At 54.8% G+C, this 20,137-nt stretch overlaps 1 protein-coding gene across 3 annotated transcripts in view; it reads right to left on the bottom strand.

Annotated features, from left to right (window-relative positions):
* The window catches only part of KCNT1 (potassium sodium-activated channel subfamily T member 1), a 77,435-nt gene that overhangs the window by 43,218 nt on the left and 14,080 nt on the right, over positions 1 to 20,137 (bottom strand). The window lies entirely within an intron of this gene.

Below are 20,137 nucleotides of genomic sequence, written 5' to 3'. Positions count from 1 at the left end.
CCCAAGGGGGCTGGTTTGCAGGGCCTCCTCGAGGAAAGACAGGCTGATGGATCTAAAAAAACCTTGAAAGGCATCAGCCCTGCAAAGATCCTTCCAAACCCACAGAAAGTAACCCGGGTGGGAAAGCACACTCTGGAAGAAGAGCTTGTGCTCAGGAGCAGTCAGAACCTCGCAGGAGAGGTTTTCAGAGCTGCTGCTCTAAGGAGGGGCTGTGTTCACACAAACGGAGTGTTAACTCCAGGGACCCCGAGCTGAAAAGCCATTAATGCCCATTACCGTCCCTCCAGGAACCCCTGGACACGCTTGGCAAGCAGCTCTAGGAAAATCACCTTTCCCTGCATGGCCCCTCTGCGCTTCTGTGCCTTTGCAGAGCAACCCCGACCTCCCTTTATTTAATAACACCACAGAAAAAACAAGAACCCACGTAATTTATTACCGCCACAAACACCTCCCGCGTTTCAAGACCCCAACAAATGTCACAGCACGACATTATCAGCTCAATAAACTTCAGAGGGCCGCTAATGCTCAGATAAATGCACAGAGCTGCCTGGCACCGGCTCCTGCTGAAGCGTTTTTCACGAGGTGCACACGCACCAGTTCTGCCCCGGAGCTGCCAGGGAATGCCCTACATTGTCACCAGGCACTCTGCAAAATTGCTTTTCGAAAGCTGCCAGCGTCTGGAGGTTGCCAAGGCTCAGGCAGAGAGCCCTGCAAAAACCAGCCCCCATCCCACCGAGGATCCTGCGGCCAAGCCACCAGAAACGCCAGCTGAAATATCCCTCAGTGAGGAACCGCCCGGAAACGTCCGTGTTTCTGAGGGAATCCAAGGATTTGATTGGGTTTTTTCTCTATTTACTGATTATCGGAAGGGAATTTCTGCACGCATCACGCGGAGCGCACGAAGAGATCAGAGGACGCCCAGGAGCTGGGGGAATATTCCCAAGCAGTGGGGCTTGGAGCAGCTGGAGAGGGGAAGGGCAGAGGGGATAACACCCAGCAGGGCTGGGGCAGCAGCAGCTTTCACGGGCACCCCTCAGCAGGAGCCGGGGCACCGTGCCCTGCGCTGCCTCCCCGCTCTGCCTTGGCGGGGTTAATGCCTTCGCTCCGCAGGCTCCGACGAGCTCCCTGAGAAGCCATCAGATGGATCTAACACCGCTTGGAGCTCTCCTTTGCCTCCAGGACTCCTTTCTGACATTTCGCCTTTAAAAAGCAACACCGTTCATGTGAAAAGTTGATTAATTCCACTTGTTATAATTAGGCTCACAAATAAAAGCAGCTATTTCCCCCCCCTGCGAGCACGGGGGATAATGGCCCTCACCCTTCTCACGAAAGCCTTTCGGTTCCAGGGGTGAGAAGCTCTGTACCCGGCACTAAGCGTTGTTATTAAGCCGTCATTAAAAGCATTTCAGGAGAAGTTCGCAAACCGCAGGGGTTTCTGTCATCGCAGCGGCTGGCTGGGACAGCGGCCGGGCTGAGCGCTGCTGCCAAGATCACAAATCCCCTCTCCCCATCCCGGAGGCTCAGCCACCTTCGGAGGGGACTCGCCTCCAAGGATCTCTGTGGGATCAGCTCCCACCACGGTGGGCCTGGGGGGCTGCTCCATCCCCACGGCACTCCTGGGGGGATCCCTGGCGTCCTGGCAAGCCGAACAAACCCACCAGGGAGCGGGGAACGCCGCTACCCACCCACACCGCCACACAGCCGCAGAATCCCTTGGCCGCAGCAGGCACCAGGAGGATTCGCGTGACACGGGCAGAAATTCGCTGCCCGTGTTTCATTCCCTCACTTCTCCCTACTTAGCCCTGGCAGCTGAACCCAGGAGCGCCGGGCAGCAGCTCCCGCATCGCCCAGGCACTCCTCGGCAGAGCTGGGGAGACTCCTCCAAGAAACTGCAGCCACGGAGCTTCGGGCAAGGAGGAACACTTTGGAAAGCACAGAGGAGAGCACATTCAGCAGCTGCAAGAGAGCTGGAAACAGAAGGAAGCCCTTGAAGAGCTGGGCTGATGGAGAGAGATGGAAAAATTATGTAAAGTAAGAAAACACATCCAGAGCTTGCAGGCAGGCTGTGAGCCCGGAGGGGGACGGGCGGGTGCCAAAGAGCCTTTGATTCCTCTCCTCTCCCCAGTGTTCCCTGCATTAACACCTCAGATGTTAACAAATTCCAAACCTTCGGGCTCAGAAGAGAGGACCCAGGGCTCCAGAAACTGCCCGGTAATAGGAGCAGCGCCCTCAGATCTCCCTCCCACAGGAGGAGCTGCCGGGGGCTCGGCTGGTGCCCAGTAGCCGTGCCCTGCTCTCTGCAGAGGGATGGAGGGCATTTCCTAACAAAACCCCTTTTTTTGGCTGGCGGGGAGCAGGGAGGGCAGACCCCCTTCCCCAGGGGACTCCCCAGCCCCCGGGAGCCGGAGCAGCCCTTATGTAACCCCCGCTGAATCCCAGAACTGTCATCGCAGCCTTTGCAAAGCCATTTTTACCTCTCTAAGTGTGGCTCAGCAGCGACGAACGTGAAAGCTGCGATCCCGGTGTGGCAACTCGGGGCTGCTTAGCGGGGAGAAGGAGAAATAGAGCACGCCCGAGCAGCTGCTGAACAGATCTCCCTGCAGAGCTCCACTCCTGCGTGCATTTGACAGGCTCGCAAATGAGACCCTGAAGCTTTTCCGTGCCTCCCAATCTCTTCCTGCCCCTTAACAAAGCCGACGGCAGGCTAAAATGGCCGGAGGAAAAAGGGAAGGGAAGCGTGTACCTGTCGCGGCTGCTTAAGCCAGCGAGGAAATTATAAAAAACCTCGGGTAAAACCTAAATATATATCTGCAAGGGAAGCAGAAAAAGTCTCCGGGCAGAGCACAGTAACGAGGCACGGCCAAGTCACTTTTCCAGGTGAGTACGTAACGGGGTCACTCTCCGCTTCCCAAGATTTAATGGGAGCGGCGCCGGGCTCTCACCCAGGCAGAGCCGGGGCCGGGCAGCGCTCCCCGAGCGGGAGTCAGCCACGGAGCCGGGCGGGCACCCGGGGACGGCGGGCAGCGGGGCGGGCGGGGCGGCACCCAAACACGGCTGGGAGGAGATGGCAGGGACAGGGCAGCACCCAAACACGGCTGGGAGATGGCAGGGACAGGGCAGCGCCCAAACACGGCTGGGAGGAGATGGCAGGGGTACCCAAACTCAGCTGGGAGATGAGGATGTGGCAGGGCAGCACCCAAACCCAGCCAGGAGGAGATGGCAGGGACAGTGCCCAAACACCACTGGGAGGAGATGGCAGGGACAGGGCAGCACCCAAACCCAGCTGGGAGATGAGGATGTGACAGGGGCAGCACCCAAACCCAGCAGAGAGGAGATGAGGATGTCACAGGGCAGCACCCAAGTCCAGCCGGGAGGAGCTGGGGGGCTCCGGGCTCCCCCAGGCCCAAAGCACGGCCCTCGCCGCCCCTGCCGGCAGCTGCTGTTCGCTGCCTCCCAGCAGGAACGATCTTCGCACCAGAAATGTTCATGGCTTTCAGCATTCGTGCAGCGCTTTCCCCCCGGGGTCTGAGGACACCTCGGCGATGCCCCCGGGCACCGCAGGAGGAGCGCGGCAGCAGAGGCCCCGTGCCCGAGCTGGGGGACAGGAGGAGCAGCAAATCCACCTCGCGCGGCAGAATTACCGCTGCAGCTCCTTAATGTCCCCGCAGCCTCTCCCGGGGCCTGAACCCCGCGGGGTTCCCCCTTGGTGCCCTCCTCCTCCTCCTCCTGCGGGCTGAGCCAGCGCCTGAGGAAGGACAGAAAGCTCCGGGCACCCTCAGTGACCAAGGGCAGCACGGGCAGCAGCCACAGCCCCCGTGGCACCTCTCCATCACACTCCAGGGGACACCCCGGGATTCACCCCAGCTTCTCCCGGGGGATGTGACAGCGAGAGCTGGGGAAGCGCCTGGTGCTCCCCACGCAGCTCTCACCAGCCCCGCTGGGATTTGGTTTCGTGCCCAGCTGCGAAGTGCCGGGAGGAGCCGGAGATGCTCGGGATGGAGACGGCTCCGCGGCGCTCCGCAGGCACCGGCAGCTCCCTCGCTGCTGCAAACACCTCCGAGCCGCCCGGCTGAGCTCCCCAGGAAGCAATTTCACAGGGACTTTCAAAATGCCACAGCGATTCCCACTCGGCAGTTTTAAAGGGGTCCGAGCCTTTTCTTCTCTTGTTTTTTTACCCTTGCTTTTAAAGTATTGAAATCGTAATGTGATGCAGAGCAGTGTCGGCTTATCAAACGGTGCTGAGGGTTTCTGCTGAAAAATGGGGAGAATTTTAGCATCTAAAAACTTCCACAAAACTTCTAAAAAAATTCCAAGAAAAATGATTGACATTCAAAAAAGAAATTTTGGCTCCGGGGCTCTCCATCAGCACTGCCAATTATGTCTCCTGGCAATAACATTTTCTTCCCTCCGTGGGGTCGCTGGATGATGCCAGGTACCATTTCCCATAGTTTTTTTTCATTTCTCTCAGCATCCTTTTTGTAATACATTATATAAGACAGAGAAAATGGCAAGTCCCCATGAAGAGGAATTCACAGTGTGCTGCAGAAATGAGGCATGAACTCCACGGAGTCTGTGACAGCCTCATCAGGCTGTGTGGGAAGGACTGGAACAGGGGGTTGTACCAGACCATTGATCTCCAAGAACGTTTCTTATTTTAACTTCAGCTAGGGGAAAAAAAAAATAAAAACTGCTTACTCATCAACATCCTGCTGTAGCTGTGGGTTCTGCTGTGAGCCAGGAGCCCCTGCAGCCAGGGGATGTGATGTGCTCAGTGTCACCTGCAGCCAGGTGATGTGTTCAGAGTCCCTGCAGCCAGGTGATGTGATGTGCTCAGTGTCACCTGCAGCCAGGTGATGTGGTGTGATGTGATGTGATGTGATGTGCTCAGTGTCACCTGCAGTCAGGTGATGTGATGTGCTCAGTGTCACCTGCAGCCAGGTGATGTGATGTGCCAGGGTCACCTGCAGCCAGGTGATGTGATGTGTTCAGAGTCCCTGCAGCCAGGTGATGTGATGTGCTCAGAGTCCCTGCAGCCAGGTGATGTGATGTGTTCAGAGTCCCTGCAGCCAGGTGATGTGATGTGCCAGTGTCACCTGCAGCCAGGTGATGTGATGTGCTCAGAGTCCCTGCAGCCAGGTGATGTGATGTGCTCAGTGTCACCTGCAGCCAGGTGATGTGATGTGCCAGGGTCACCTGCAGCCAGGTGATGTGATGTGTTCAGAGTCCCTGCAGCCAGGTGATGTGATGTGCCAGGGTCACCTGCAGCCAGGTGATGTGATGTGCCAGTGTCACCTGCAGCCAGGTGATGTGATGTGTTCAGAGTCCCTGCAGCCAGGTGATGTGATGTGCCAGGGTCACCTGCAGCCAGGTGATGTGATGTGCCAGGGTCACCTGCAGCCAGGTGATGTGATGTGTTCAGAGTCCCTGCAGCCAGGTGATGTGATGTGCCAGGGTCACCTGCAGCCAGGTGATGTGATGTGCCAGGGTCACCTGCAGCCAGGTGATGTGATGTGTTCAGAGTCCCTGCAGCCAGGTGATGTGATGTGCTCAGAGTCCCTGCAGCCAGGGGATGTGATGTGCCAGGGTCACCTGCAGCCAGGTGATGTGTTCAGAGTCCCTGCAGCCAGGTGATGTGTTCAGGGTCACCTGCAGCCAGGTGATGTGCTCAGTGTCACCTGCAGCCAGGTGATGTGTTCAGAGTCCCTGCAGCCAGGTGATGTGATGTGCCAGGGTCACCTGCAGCCAGGTGATGTGATGTGATGTGATGTGCTCAGTGTCACCTGCAGCCAGGTGATGTGATGTGCCAGGGTCACCTGCAGCCAGGTGATTGCAAGGCCCGAGTCACACAGGTGCTGCGGTGGATGTGACAAAAACCATCCCTCTCTCCACACCCGGCCAAAAGCAGGGGTCGGCCCCGAGGCATTGAAAGGAAAAGGCAAGGATGTGTAAAACTGTGGCCCTGAGGGAAGAGGCTCCAGGAAGTTTTGCACGAAACCCCCTGGAATTCCCCCCGGAGCTGCCTGCTCAGAGCCAGGGCAGGAGCCAAAGGTGAACTAAAGCCACAAAAGGATTTTAAATCATTACCCACCGCTGCCCTTATCTGCTCATCAGCTTTTGGTTCGACTGCCACGACCAAATCAGCTGTTGCAAAGGGAGTTTCCACTCCAGGAGCTGGTGTGGCAGCAAATGCTGCTTCACACATCTTGGCTGCCTCGAACATTTACAGTAAAAAGCACAGGGAAAAAAAAAAAAAAAAGCCTTGGCCTGTTCTCATCTCTCACATAAAGACACAAAGAAATGAAAAAGAGAAGGCTGCAATTTTTTACACGGCGTCTCCTTAAAGACTGAACTGCAAATACCATCCTCGCCATTTATATCCATCCTGGCCAGGCTTTTAGGACGAGAGATGGTTTAATAAACAGACATTTATAACGAGTGCCAGACCTTGCAGCTTCATCATCTGGAAAGGAGTCGATTAAACCAAGTGAGAAACTCCCCGATCTCTAAAGGTGTCTAATGGAATTAAAATTGAATTATATCATGATTAATATCCTCACCAGCATGTTCAGCTGTACTCCTTTCCCCCCCCCCCCTAAAATCTGCCTGTGGGAAACAGAGCAAAAAAAAAGCTTAGAGGGGGGGAAAAGTTAAAAGTTTGGGTAATAGTTCCAGCTGTTCCAAATTTCTCAGGGTCAGTAGCAGTGGGGTCCCAAACTCGGTGCTCTCCTGTGCTCAGTAACCTGCTGGAACAGCAGCACTCGGTGTGATCCATCCTCCTTCGGAAGGGAACGGGGGATTCCTCCAGCACATCCGAGCACAGCGCTGGAAAAGGGCATGGCACTCATCCAGCCTCTCACCTGGGGCTCTCACAACCCCCTGCCACGGAGAGGAACATCCCTCCCCTGCCTCCTCCCTCCTGCTGACATCCCGACCCCTGCTCCCTGGGCTCCCAGACCCGAGCTTTGCTCTTGGTCAGAGTTTTTTGTGTTGTTCCGTTTTTAAACGCTGCATGCGCAGTGAGGTCGGCACAAGCCCGCCAGCAGAAACGTTTGTGCTGCTGAACCCTGGAAGGATGAACATTTCTGAGGCACAGAGCACAGCATCCGGCACTAAAACCATTTACAAGTTCTTAGCGTGAAGGAAATATTTCCCATTAGGGGCCGTAAGAGGAGCTGCCTAGAAATTGGTTTTCCTCTCAATTTTCGCACAATAGCTGCTGGCAATAAATCTCCCCATCGGCGCTGGGCAGTTCTAAGTGCAGTTTCTGTGCGGGAAGAATCCAAACAAAGTGACAACAGCGAGCTTTAAAAGCATTTTGGAGGAAGATGAAAAGGAAAAAATTGTTAAACGGCAGCTCTGGAAGAGGCTGAGCAGCTGTAATGGCTTTTGTGTCACCATCTCGCGCTCTGGGTGACCCCACGGAGCAGGAGCTCCTGCAGCAGAGCCTCCAGCTCGTGGCAGTCCCTGAACAACAGCTCTGAGACGACAGCTTGAGACATCTCCAGGCCGGAAAGAGAGTGTAAAACCTTCCTCCGCACGGAAAAACCTCATGGTGCTGATTTACTGACCTGGAACTGATGGGTCTTGAGAGACTTGGGAGAAGCAGGGATGAAAAGCTGCGTGGAGAACATGAACCTCCCCTTCCTTGTGTGCTGGCCCATGAGTGAGCACATTCCTGCACACGTGTGTGCCAGCGCCCCAGGACAGGAATGTCCCCGTGCCCAGGAGCTGGAGCTGCTCCAGGTGAGCAGAAAGAACAATCCCAACTCATCCGAAGCGTCAGAGGCGGCCTCGGCTCCCAGCGGCGTGGGTGTGATTGCGTCAAACTGTAATGGAGCAAATCCATCTCCAAAACCCGGCTTCAAGAGCAGTAACTAAACAGCTCCATCCAGAAAATTCCTTCCCAGAGCCCAGCTGCAACTTCCTGCCGAGAAACACGGGCACCACCTAATCCTCACTTCTGTCCTTGAGCAAACACCGTGACCGCGCATTAGAAACACCAAACTAAATTAACACGCGGGCGCCTGTGCCAATTATTCCAATTAAACTCTCTTCTAAGAGCCAATTACCACCCATTTTATTAAATGAGAAAATTTTCAAACAATACTCCCATACGGAGCTCTCAGCCCAGATGCAATCATGCACTTCACACGTTGACACTGGACACTGGGCAAACGAGTTCCTCTCGGTCTCTGCAGTGCCACCGCAGGCAGGGTTTGTCTGAAATGAGTTTTAGGCGGTGTTTCAGCCTTGAAAAGCCGCGTTTGGTACCCATCTGCAGCACCCTTTTCTGTTTGAACTGCTTTTTGCGCCCCTGCAAACCAACACGGTGCATCAGTGAAAAGGCCACTCTCGAAGGGAATTGCTCTGGGGTGAGGGAGGCATTCAGAGCCCAGAGGGGCTCAGCCAGACGCTGTCCCGTGGGTAAGAGCGATGCGAGCTGCAGCAGGATTCCCACTGCTCCAGGGAGCTCACGCTCCGTGATGCAAAACCGCCCACTTTTGGCAAAGCCCTGCCTCGCTCGTAAACACTTCACTGGCAGATTTTATCTTTTTTTTTTTTTTTTTTTCCTGCTTTCTGACAGGATAACACATTCCTCAGCAGTGTCACTCCTGCCCACAGGATGGCAAGGTCTCAAGCTGACATTTGCTAAACATCTTCACCACCTGCTCCCCCAGAAATATTCCTCTCTCCTAGACAGAGGAGACCTTTTCCCTGACAGCTCCTGCCACCAGGGAGGTGGCACATACCTGCCACGGAGCCAGGGTGAGATTCGTGCTCCAGCTGCTCCCTGACAGCCCAGAGAGGGCTGGGAGCAGCACGAAGGGGATTTGGAAAGCCCAGCTCCCGACCAAACCCGCTTGCGGTGATCTGGAGCCAAAAAACTCTTCGCGGCGAGGCTGGAGGAAAGCGATGACTTTGCTAATTAATCGTCCCCGGCAGCGCACGGGGAATGAGGCGCGCTCGATGGCTCTGCCCACAGCCCAGGAAGAGAGAGCTCCCTGCCTGGAGGGAGCTGCTGAATGTGCGGAGCCACCCTCGGCTGCTCGGGAGGCTGCGTGGGCTGCAGGAAGCTCGGCAGAGCGTCTGATCCAAACACAGCTCCCGCACGGCTCCGCCCCAGCCCCAGCGCTCCGGGATGGGGGAACGCCAGCCCCAGGGCCCGGGAATGAGCTGGGGAATTCCCGTGGGAGACACAGCCGAGAGGGACGGCAGCTCGAAGAAATCCCCACCAAAGCCCTGCAGATCCCAGCCCGAGGTCAGTCGCAGAGGGTGGGCTTGGGGCCGGCACCGCCCTAAAGTGGGGCTTGTTTAAGAACCCCGGTGTTGAAGCCGAGGCTGAGAGCACACAGCAGCGGCGCCCATCCCCAGCGCTGCAGGAGAGGGACAAAGCCCATCCTGGAGAGAGGAACCCGTCACAGCCCTCTGCAAGCCAGGACCAGGCTGCAGGGAACCCGGGGCTGCCCTCGAACAGGACAGGAGCAAGCGGCACACGAGGAAGGGAGGGCTCAGCCTGCACAGCCATGGTTAACCCCAGGGTCTGGGAGATCCATGGTTAATCCCAAGAGTCCAGGAGATCCATGGTTAACCCCAGGATCTGGAGATCCATGGTTAACCCCAGGATCTGGGAGATCCATGGTTAACCCCAAGAGTCCAGGAGATCCATGGTTATACCCGGATCTGGGAGATCCATGGTTAACCCCAGGATCTGGGAGATCCATGGTTAACCCCAGAATCTGGGAGATCCGTGGTTAACCCCAGGATCTGGAGATCCATGGTTAACCCCAGGATCTGGAGATCCATGGTTAACCCCAGGAGTTTGGGAGATCCATGGTTAACCCCAGGATCTGGAGATCCATGGTTAACCCCAGGATCTGGGAGATCCATGGTTAACCCCAGGATCTGGGAGATCCATGGTTAACCCCAGGGTCTGGGAGATCCATGGTTAGCCCCAGGATCTGGGAGATCCATGGTTATACCCGGATCTGGGAGATCCATGGTTAACCCCAGGATCTGGGAGATCCATGGTTAACCCCAGGGTCTGGGAGATCCATGGTTAGCCCCAGGATCTGGGAGATCCATGGTTATACCCGGATCTGGGAGATCCATGGTTAACCCCAGGATCTGGGAGATCCATGGTTAACCCCAAGAGTCCAGGAGATCCATGGTTAACCCCAGGATCTGGGAGATCCATGGTTAGCCCCAGGGTCTGGGAGATCCATGGTTAACCCCAGGATCTGGGAGATCCATGGTTAGCCCCAGGGTCTGGGAGATCCATGGTTAACCCCAGGATCTGGGAGATCCATGGTTAACCCCAGGGTCTGAGAGATCCATGGTTAACCCCAGGATCTGGGAGATCCATGGTTAACCCCAGGATCTGGAGATCCATGGTTAACCCCAGGATCTGGGAGATCCATGGTTAACCCCAGGATCTGGAGATCCATGGTTAACCCCAGGGTCTGGGAGATCCATGGTTAACCCCAAGAGTCCAGGAGATCCATGGTTAACCCCAGGAGTTTGGGAGATCCATGTTTAACCCCAGGAGTTTGGGACATGCAGAGAGGAGGATTCCAGCAGGATTCCTCAGGACCCTGGAGACCCCAGTTCGCCTCGGCAGAGTGGCCGTGGGGGCACAGACCCCCTCCTCGCCCCCCTGCACCCCGCAGACAGCGCATCCAGCCTCCCAAACACCGCCCAGCAGAGAGAGCTGTGTGAAGCTACAGCCGAAAGCTCAAAGACAGGTGACAGCAGAGGCTCCAGGAGAGCATGAGGAAATGGAATTCGCCTGGATTAGTGGAGGAGCTGGACGGGAGCGATGTGTGCGCTGGCCTCCAGAGGGCCCGTCTCACCGAGCGGCGGCAAAAATCCCCCGTGACCAAGGGACTGGTGACAGCAGCAGCGCGAAACCCGGCTCAGCACAGCAGTGGCAGAGGGCAGAGAGAGCCCGACGGGCGCAGTGGGTCGGGGCAGGGCTGTCACACCGCCGAGGGAGTAGTTTGTGCCCGGGATGGACGCAGGCACAGCCGGAGAGGGACACGGAGCACAGCGAACACCCGCGCTGCTCTCCATCGCTTCATGCGACACCCAGCACCCCGTCCAGGGACACAGACACCTCTCCGGGTGGCAGAAGGGTCCTGAGGGAAGAGTCCTGGCCCTGCTCCTCACCCTGCAGCCCCAGGGAGCTCCAGCTCCAGCCCACCAGAGCCACGCACACAGTGACACGGGTGGCACAGCACCACGGGGCAGCCGGCACCTCACCAGAGCCCTCTCCACTGAGCAAAACCAGGACGTTTCAGGTACAAACCCAACCCTCAGCTATTCCTCAGCTCGCATCAGGCAAGATTAATTCATTAGGAAAGGGGTGATCGAAGGGGTGATCGACACTGGCTGTGTCTCCCCTCGCCACAGTTCGGTCAGTCCCCTGGTTAATCCACGGCTGTTTCATTCTCCATTACCCCGCTGACCTCAGGGGCCGCCCACCCCGGCAGCGTGTGCTCTTCTCCATCCATCCATCCATCCATCCTTCCTTCCTTCCTTCCTTCCTTCCTTCCTTCCTTCCTTCCTTCCTTCCTTCCTTCCTTCCTTCCTTCCTTCCTTCCTTCCTTCCTTCCTTCCTTCCTTCCTTCCTTCCTTCCTTCCTTCCCTCCTCCCTCCGGCTGCGCCCACGGGCTCTGGGGCCGTGGCTGCTCGCACATGACGGCACACATCCCTGCACACCCACAGGGAGACAGCCAGGAAAACAGCCAGGATGGCTAAAGGGATCCTGCTCCTCGGGGGAAAACATCACAGCGGGGAAAAATCACCAGGGAGAGGTTCCCCTGCCACGCAGAAAATACACCTGGCTGCATTTCACCCGCAAAGCGAGGGCTGGCACCCAGCACACGCTGGGACTGACCGCAGGACGGCCCCGGAGATGTCCCAGCCCCGAGGTGCGCTGTGCCCGTCCCCAAACCTTGCTCCCCACCTCCGTTCCTCTCGCCAAGCACCGCTCCAGGTGCTGCTGGACCGTCAGCGAAGAGCCCCGCTGTCCCCTGCAGGAAGAGGAGCAGATGGTGTGTCTGGAGGAAGGCAGGAGCAGGACCCAGTGATCGCGGCCACGGTGCGGGTCCGAAGAGGCAAAGCCGGCTCAAAGCTCCTGGAGTCCTTCCAGAAAGCCACGGAAGGCCCTCGCAGAGCACGTCTGCCCCTGCACCACATGGCGGGTGGAGGTTTAGAACAGAAAATAACTCTCAAAAAAACGCTTGCAAGCGTTGCTTCACCCACTGCTCCAGGCTTCCTGCTTTGAAGGACAAGTTTCCTGAGTCTGAGAGGTTTGGGAAACATTGAACTTTGGAAAGCATTCCTTCAATCTGCCGGCGGTGTGCTAACACCCGTGGCATTTCTGTCTCACCAAGGCCTTGTAATTTCAACTCTGTCACCACAAACCTGTTCATTATCAATGATTTAGTACCCAGAATAATTAAAGGGGGAAACGCTGAACCTGCCAGGGGATTTGCAGCCCTGAACACCTCCTTCCAGCCCTCTGGATATGCAGGGGAGCTCTTAGGACATGGCCAGTGAGGTTGTGGGGACAGAACAGAGAGCAGAGGCTGCCACCTCCCCACAGACCGTCACCACAGGGACGTGCCTGCCCCAGCAGCCTGGACTTTGATCATCTCCCTGCAGTAAAACAGCCAGCCAGAAATTTGCTAGAACGGCAACAAAAAAGCTTCACAGAGAGAGGAAATGAGGTCACGGCGCCGATGAAATTCCACGCTATTAATTCATACAAAGTGTGATGTAGCAATCTAAACTCCGAACTCTCTGAAAGATTAAAAAAAAAAAAAAAAAAAAAAATTGCAGCAATGCAGCAAATTAATGGTCTGATAACAGAAGAAATCTGCAGATTTGGGGATGGGGAGGCTGCGCTGCCAGCCCTTGGTGGGCAACCTGAGAGCAGCTGGCAGGAGCCTTGCACAGAGCCTGTGTGACCCTCTGCAGGCTGGCAGCCAGGAGCAAGACGAGGAGTTTTATTTGCAAACTAACACCTTCATCTCTGCCCTGGACCCAGGCAAGTGCCAGTGGAGCAGAGGCAAACGCAGCATGGCAGGGAAATCTGCGCTCGCCGCGGGGCTCCACTGGCAACGTGCCCACGTCTCTCTGGATGAGCAGGGCTCAAATAGACACTAAAGGACTGGTCCTGTCTGTTGGTGGGAATTCTGAGATCCAGAGATGTTCGGATTCAAATCCCAGCCTTTTATTCCTGCCTAAGCCCCTCTGCTGCACTAAAATGCGTGAGACGCCTCACAGGAGCGTGTGCGGGAGCGCTGGCTGTGCGTGACTCACTGACCGAGTTATCCAGGCTCTGCTGCTGATCTCAGGGCTCTGAGGGAGAGCAGCTCACACCTGAGCAGGGCTGGCAGCAGAGCAGTGGCGCCTCCGTGTCCCCAAGGCTGCGAGCAGAGCGCGCCCGAGCTCCCCGCACGCGGTCAGGCGCTGAACAGGATGTGCAGAGGAAGAGCAGCCAGCACCACCCTCAGAACAGCGAGAAATCACTTGCCTGGGGAGCAAAGATGCAGCCGCGATGAGAGAAAGCGGTGGGAAAACACGGCGCTAAAATTTAATGCCTCCTCTGCCGTTCCAGCTCCAGCTGCCAGGTTGTTTCTCGCGCTGTCACTACGGCAGCGGTGACAGCTTTGGTCCCTGCCCGACCTTCCCGCCTCAGCTAAGGCAGCACAACGCTCCTGGGGATCCCTGTGCGCACAGCACACAGACTCACGCCTGTGAGATCTCTGCCAAGGCTTGACATCCAACCAGGCTTCTCCCCTGCCCTTCCCCAGCAGGCTGAAGTGGCACTGTCCCTGGCACAGAGATGCACCAGGGCCGCGGCAGGGGCAAGCAGCGATGCCCCAGCAGGCTCCAGCGCCACGCCAGCAGCACCTGGGAGCAGCTTTGCCCCAGCTCACCACGGCAGGAGCCAAGAGCCCGGCGTTTCCCATGCACTCTGCTTGCCAGGGAATTTTTCCGTGAGGGCTTTCAGTGTGTCCTGCGCCGCTGGTTGAGGGGAGTAAAACAATTCATTTCGCCCACGTGTTGGATTTTTCCAGGGGTGAGGTCGATGCCAGCCCCCAGGGGCTGCCCTGGGAATGTGCCCACCCCACCCAGCGCCTGCAGACCCCTTGCTCGTGCTCGCCCCTCCGCACAGACGGGCTTCAACGCCTTGAAATGCCGTTTTCTCTTTCTAGCCCGTTCCCCCAATACGTAGAAAAGAAACCAAAGGGAAAGTAAATAAGTGGGAAAAGAAAACCACCCCCAGGGAGGGACGGAAATTTGAGCCCACAGTGTTAAATTGCACTAAATAAGTGAAAAATCAATGTTATTCTTCCTTTTCCTCAGGGCACAGCCGTACATGGCAGCACTCCAGGGACACCTCTGCTCATTCCACCAGCCTGCTACGTGCCCTTACTTTTATTGCAAGCAAGGGCCCACTGCTGACAGTGAAAACAATATCCCCGGGAAAAAAAAGAGCAACGGCCATTTTTTAAAATAAAATAATAGCTATAATTACAAGAGAACTGCGTTTCTTCTTGGCTCTGTTACTTTCATAATTTTCCTAATGCTCCTGCTAATGTCCAGGGCTACCTGCCTTAAGACGAATACACAAGAGCACACCAATAGCTGCGAGGAAACATCAATTAAAACGGCTCCAAGCAGCACCGCAATTAAGACGCAGCGCTGGGAATCATCCCCGCAGCCTTTCAGAACAACTGGAAAAAACAAACCTCAATTAAGAATGCTGCCATAAAAAAAAAAAAAAAAAAAAAGAAACCTGCAAACACAAGAAAACCCAAATCAATTTTACAAATCTGCCTCAGGTTTCCAGTGCTCCTCACCCCGGGGTGTCCCACCTGGAGCTGGGCTGAGGGATCCAGTGCCAGCACAAGTTGGTTTTGCCTCTGCTGAGGGTGAGGAGCTGCGGGAGAGGAGGTGCTCACGCCATGCGGTGTGGAGTGTGGGTTTCCTGGCTTCTCCTCCGTGTCGGGGGGCAGATTTGGGAACACCAACACGCTGCCCTAGGAGATCTCCCCACCCTGCTCTGAGCTCTGCTGCTCCGTTCCCACCACACCACGCTCCGTAAGAGCCATGGGGATGGCTGGAGGCTGGGAGTGCTCGTTGCCGTTTGAGCCAGGAGCAGGGATGAGCCCCTCTGGAGGAGCACAGCCTGCTGCTCCCGGCCAGCAGCTTCTCCAAGGACTCCAGATGGATCTGGGGACGGGATTCAGGGTTGTCCACAGCCTTGGCTGGCACAGCAGAGCTGTTGGAAAGAGCTCTGGAAGGAGCTACAGCCGCACGTGCCACAAGCCTGCATGGCCGGGCTCCCTGGATCCAGCGGGAGCAGGGATGGATCCAGAGGGAGCACACAGGGATGGATCCAGAGGGAGCACACAGGGATGGATCCAGTGGGAGCACACAGGGATGGATCCAGTGGGAGCAGGGATGGATCCAGAGGGAGCAGGGATGGATCCAGAGGGAGCAGGGATGGATCCAGCGGGAGCAGGGATGGATCCAGGGAGAGCACACAGGGATGGATCCAGAGGGAGCAGGGATGGATCCAGAGGGAGCAGGGATGGATCCAGCGGGAGCAGGGATGGATCCGGGGGGAGCAGGGATGGATCCAGAGGGAGCAGGGATGGATCCGGGGGGAGCAGGGATGGATCCAGAGGGAGCAGGGATGGATCCAGAGGGAGCAGGGATGGATCCAGCGGGAGCAGGGATGGATCCAGCGGGAGCACACAGGGATGGATCCAGTGGGAGCAGGGATGGATCCGGGGGGAGCAGGGATGGATCCGGGGGGAGCAGGGATGGATCCAGAGGGAGCAGGGATGGATCCAGGGAGAGCAGGGATGGATCCAGAGGGAGCAGGGATGGATCCAGGGAGAGCAGGGATGGATCCAGGGGGAGCAGGGATGGATCCAGCGGGAGCAGGGATGGATCCAGAGGGAGCACACAGGGATGGATCCAGCGGGAGCAGGGATGGATCCAGGGGGAGTACACAGGGATGGATCCAGTGGGAGCAGGGATGGATCCAGTGGGATCACACAGGGATGGATACAGAGGGAGCACACAGGGATGGATCCAGAGGGAGCAGGGATGGATCCAGTGGGAGCAGGGATGGATCCAGCAGGCGCAGCACTCCTCCTGGCTGGGCTGGCAGGGACAAACTCCTGCTTGTGCTGTCACACAGAAACTTCCCGACAAAGCCTCGACTCAGGGAAACAGCCTAATCCAATTAATAACTGTCTTGGTTTTGCTTTGCCAGGTGGCAAAAGCAGAGGGGAAGCAATTCAATCCCGCTGGACACACGGGCACACCCAAGCTCCTGTTTGGGATCCCACCGCCTTCAGTGAAATTTGTTACTCGTTTTGTTCAGGCACCATCCCCGGGTTGTTCCTTGGGAGATTCTGCGCCCAGGGCTGGTGGAAATGGGTCTAAACATCATTACTGAGGGGATGGATACTGGCAATAATATCCATCCTGATTTACAAACAAGAGATCAGACTGCTGGGGATGAAGATCCTCCCCCGGGGGAATTTTGTGGCACACAGGCACCGGAGCTGAATCTCCTAATTCCAGGTACAAATCTTCACTGGCACAGATGCTACAGCCTGAGGAGACTTTGCACTGGCTTAAAATATTGGCCATTACCTCACCAGCACAGAAATAAATGTCTCTAGCTTCTGGATACAAATTGGAATTTTCAAATTGGCATCTGCATCTTTCAAATAAAATGAGGAAAATTGCCCATTAAATCAAGCAGCAATGAAGTGAGGATCCAGCCACAGACATATTCAAGGGACCTGCCTCGGGAACACAAAACTACCCAGCTCCATTAATGTAATGATGCATTTTGATGAGGAAGTCACTTGGGGCATGTTAGCATGAAAACTGCAGGGATAAGATCCTCCAAGGCTGAGATTGCAGCACTTCACTTTGCTCATGCCAAGCATAAATCTGACCCGGGATTCAGAGCCTCCACTTAGTGACGAATTAAAGAGACAAAGACAAGACACCAGGTCGCAGACAAAGAAGTTGTAAGACTCCAAAAGAACAAAAGCAGAAGCTTAAAAGTATTGGGCCCGGTTGTCAAAATCCTCTTTTCTCGGTTATGCAACATCCAAAATATCTTTGATTTTAAATAGGAGATGTTAAAATTTTATAGAGAAGTTGCTGAATTATTCTGCACAAGCAGCTTTTCCAAACATTCTCATCCACAAAAACGATTTTTTTTTTCTTTTTTTGCTGATAATTAGCCTCAGAAAAATGCACTTAATCAAAGTGACATCCATTACTTCTCGCTCCTGTAAATAGGACTGTGGCTTCTGACGATGATTTTCTGGAAAGCGTTCAGACTATTTAAATTAGGCAACAAATAAGCTCCTAATGACACTTTTCTGAGATACAGTTTAATTTTATTTACGGGCCTTTTTTTTTTTTTTTTTTCATACGCGCCCCAACCCAGCTGTCAGCGCTGCCCAAGGAAAGAGAACGCAGGAGATCAAAAACTGCCGCAGTCAGGACAGCGAACATCAAAGGGACGCCACAGCTTGGGGTGTGGAACAATATTTATCCACGCAGCGGATGTGCTTTCTCAGCTGCCTTCAATCGGCCCTTGCAGCACCCCCTCAGCACAGGAGCGCCGCCGGCAGCGCCCAGCCCCGGGGGGATGCTGTGCTCAGCTCCTGCTCCCTCCCCAGCACCCCTGGCCCTGCTCCCACCTCCCGTGCCCAGAATGGGATGCCAGGGATGTGAAAAGGCAGCCGGGCCCCAGCAGGGTTTGTGCCCCCGGTTCTTCACCTTCTCTTTGCCAGCATCTTAAACTCTGCCTTTGCTGGTGCACCCCAGAGGCTCCGGGTGCCTTCGTGTCCACGAAACATCAGCCAGATAAGAAAGGCAGTGCTGCCACGAGCAAGCAGAACAAATCCATTTTTCTCCCGGTGTTGACACTGAGAGCACCTTCCAAATGGGAAAGGAATTTCTGAACTAGGCAGGACTAATGCCAGGCAACGGAGGCGGCTGCAAGGTTCCCAAAGAGAAATCACCTCCCAGTTCCCATCTGTCAGATCCCTGCCCTGAGAGGAGTTTGTACTCTCTGGGAATTCAGAGCTGAGTGACACCTGATCGTGCTTCTCTAACCCAAAGACCTGCCTGGCAGAAATGTCAAGCCCAGAATTTAAATACAGCCTAGCCCAAAGCCTTCCACCGTCTCGTGGCAGTGAGCTCCAAAGATGAGTGAGACGATCCTGGAAGGAGCACTTGGACTTGACAACTCCAGATTTGCTTGTCATTAGGCTTTTCTCCCTCTGCTTCACAAACCCATTTTCCTCCCACATTCCCTTCCCAGTCAGCCGTTTCCTATTTGCTTCCCGGCCAATTTATTGCCTCCACCACAGGACGCTGGAAGTGTGATTTTAATTCTCCTGTCAATCAGTCCACCTGCCAAGGAGCAAGCCCTGCTCAGATCAGCCCTGTTCGTCTTTCACGCTCCAAAAACAAAAGTAAATTAGGAGCAGCCTAATTTACCCCATTCCACCTCGCACTCGCTGATCAGACCCTTCAGTTCCAGAGGTTATCTGCACCTACTCTCTCCTCCTGCTGTACCACAGCTCTCTAATTATCCACTTGTTCCAACGAGCCCTCATCTCCTCAAGCTCCAGCATTACCTCATTCCCTTGCCTCAGCCCAGGCTGGTGTGTCTTCAGCATTCTCTGTGATGAGGATGCACTAATTCATCTCTAACAGGAACGGTTTTAATTCTCCAGGAGCAGCAAAACCCGGGCTCCCTTTTGCCCTCCGACCCTTTTATTTCTTTGCTGACCCCAGAAACCTCCTCCCTTTCCAGCAGCACACCCGCTCCAGGGCGATGTTCAAAAGCAGATATCTGAGACACGGATGTTTCCAGCACTCCTTTTACAAATAAATGAGATATTCAGCGTTATGGGCGCCCTCCTTCAGTGTTACATCTCTGAATCCAGCCAGCTCCACTTTACCACTCGTGGCTCCCCGCAGAGTTTATGCGGGGGGATTTTCCCCAGCTCATCCCTGTCAGGGCTGTAACAAAGCCCTTCAAAGCACAACTCTGAGCTGCTCATCATCCACAAGCACTGCCAAAAAAGTCTTTCTGCTTCTCATTTTTTCCCTTTGCCAGCCCAAATCAGCTCCCGATCCAGCGGGTTTAGAGCAGACTAATGAACTAGTCATGATTACCCCAGCGAGCTTGATTCAGCACGAGGTCCCACTGTTATTAATGACTTGGACTGGAATTTAGGCCTAACAGCAACATCTCCCAAAGCCCACAGCTCATCTCGGCTCCCAGAGAAGTCAAGTGGACCCCAGTGAACAGCAAATGTGGGCTCAGAGATCTGCACTCCCAAATGCAATGAAATTATCAGTATTTTCCAGATGAAGGGGAAATCGAACAGCTCGGGAAAACAGCACAAAGCCAGTGAAACTGGGATATCTTGGGAAACGAGGCTAATGAATTCTTGAGAAACAGAGCCAATGAATTAACAAAACAACCCAGAGTGCCTCCACATTAACATTAAAGAGAGATGCTGAATCAGAAAGACTCAAATCTAGAGGAAAATGAAGGTTAAGGGGCGTAACCAGAGAAATACAGGAAGACCCCGACCTGCAATTGCCATCTTCCATATTTCAGATGCTTTCAAATACTTAAATATGAAAACTATTAAATCTTCAAACTCGACCAAATGAGCCATATCACAACCATTCTGAAACCCAGACATTTTCTGCGGCAGGAATTTCATCTTAACTTCTCACTTGGTGTCATAAAACTATATTAATGTTTAAGTGTCTGTTAAGGAAATCTGGGCTTTAAAACCTCCAGGATCACAGACTCATTTTCAAGCCAGACCAATTTTATGCAGCGATAAAAGTTAGGAACACTTATAGAGAACATTTGTAAAACCCACATTCGCAGTCTCAAAGCCAAATTCACTTTTTTTTTTTTTTTCCCATTACACTAGTACATATTAAAAAAAAAAAAAAAAAGAAATTATCCTTTGAGAGAGATGCACAAAAGCCTCGATGCAGGTGTACCGAGCACACAGCAGCTAGTCAAGGACTAACCAATAATTGA

The sequence above is a fragment of the Hirundo rustica genome, chromosome 20 (assembly GCF_015227805.2).
Source record: "Hirundo rustica isolate bHirRus1 chromosome 20, bHirRus1.pri.v3, whole genome shotgun sequence".
In the NCBI taxonomy this organism is placed as follows: domain Eukaryota; kingdom Metazoa; phylum Chordata; class Aves; order Passeriformes; family Hirundinidae; genus Hirundo; species Hirundo rustica.
This window is presented reverse-complemented; position numbering and strand designations above follow the sequence as displayed.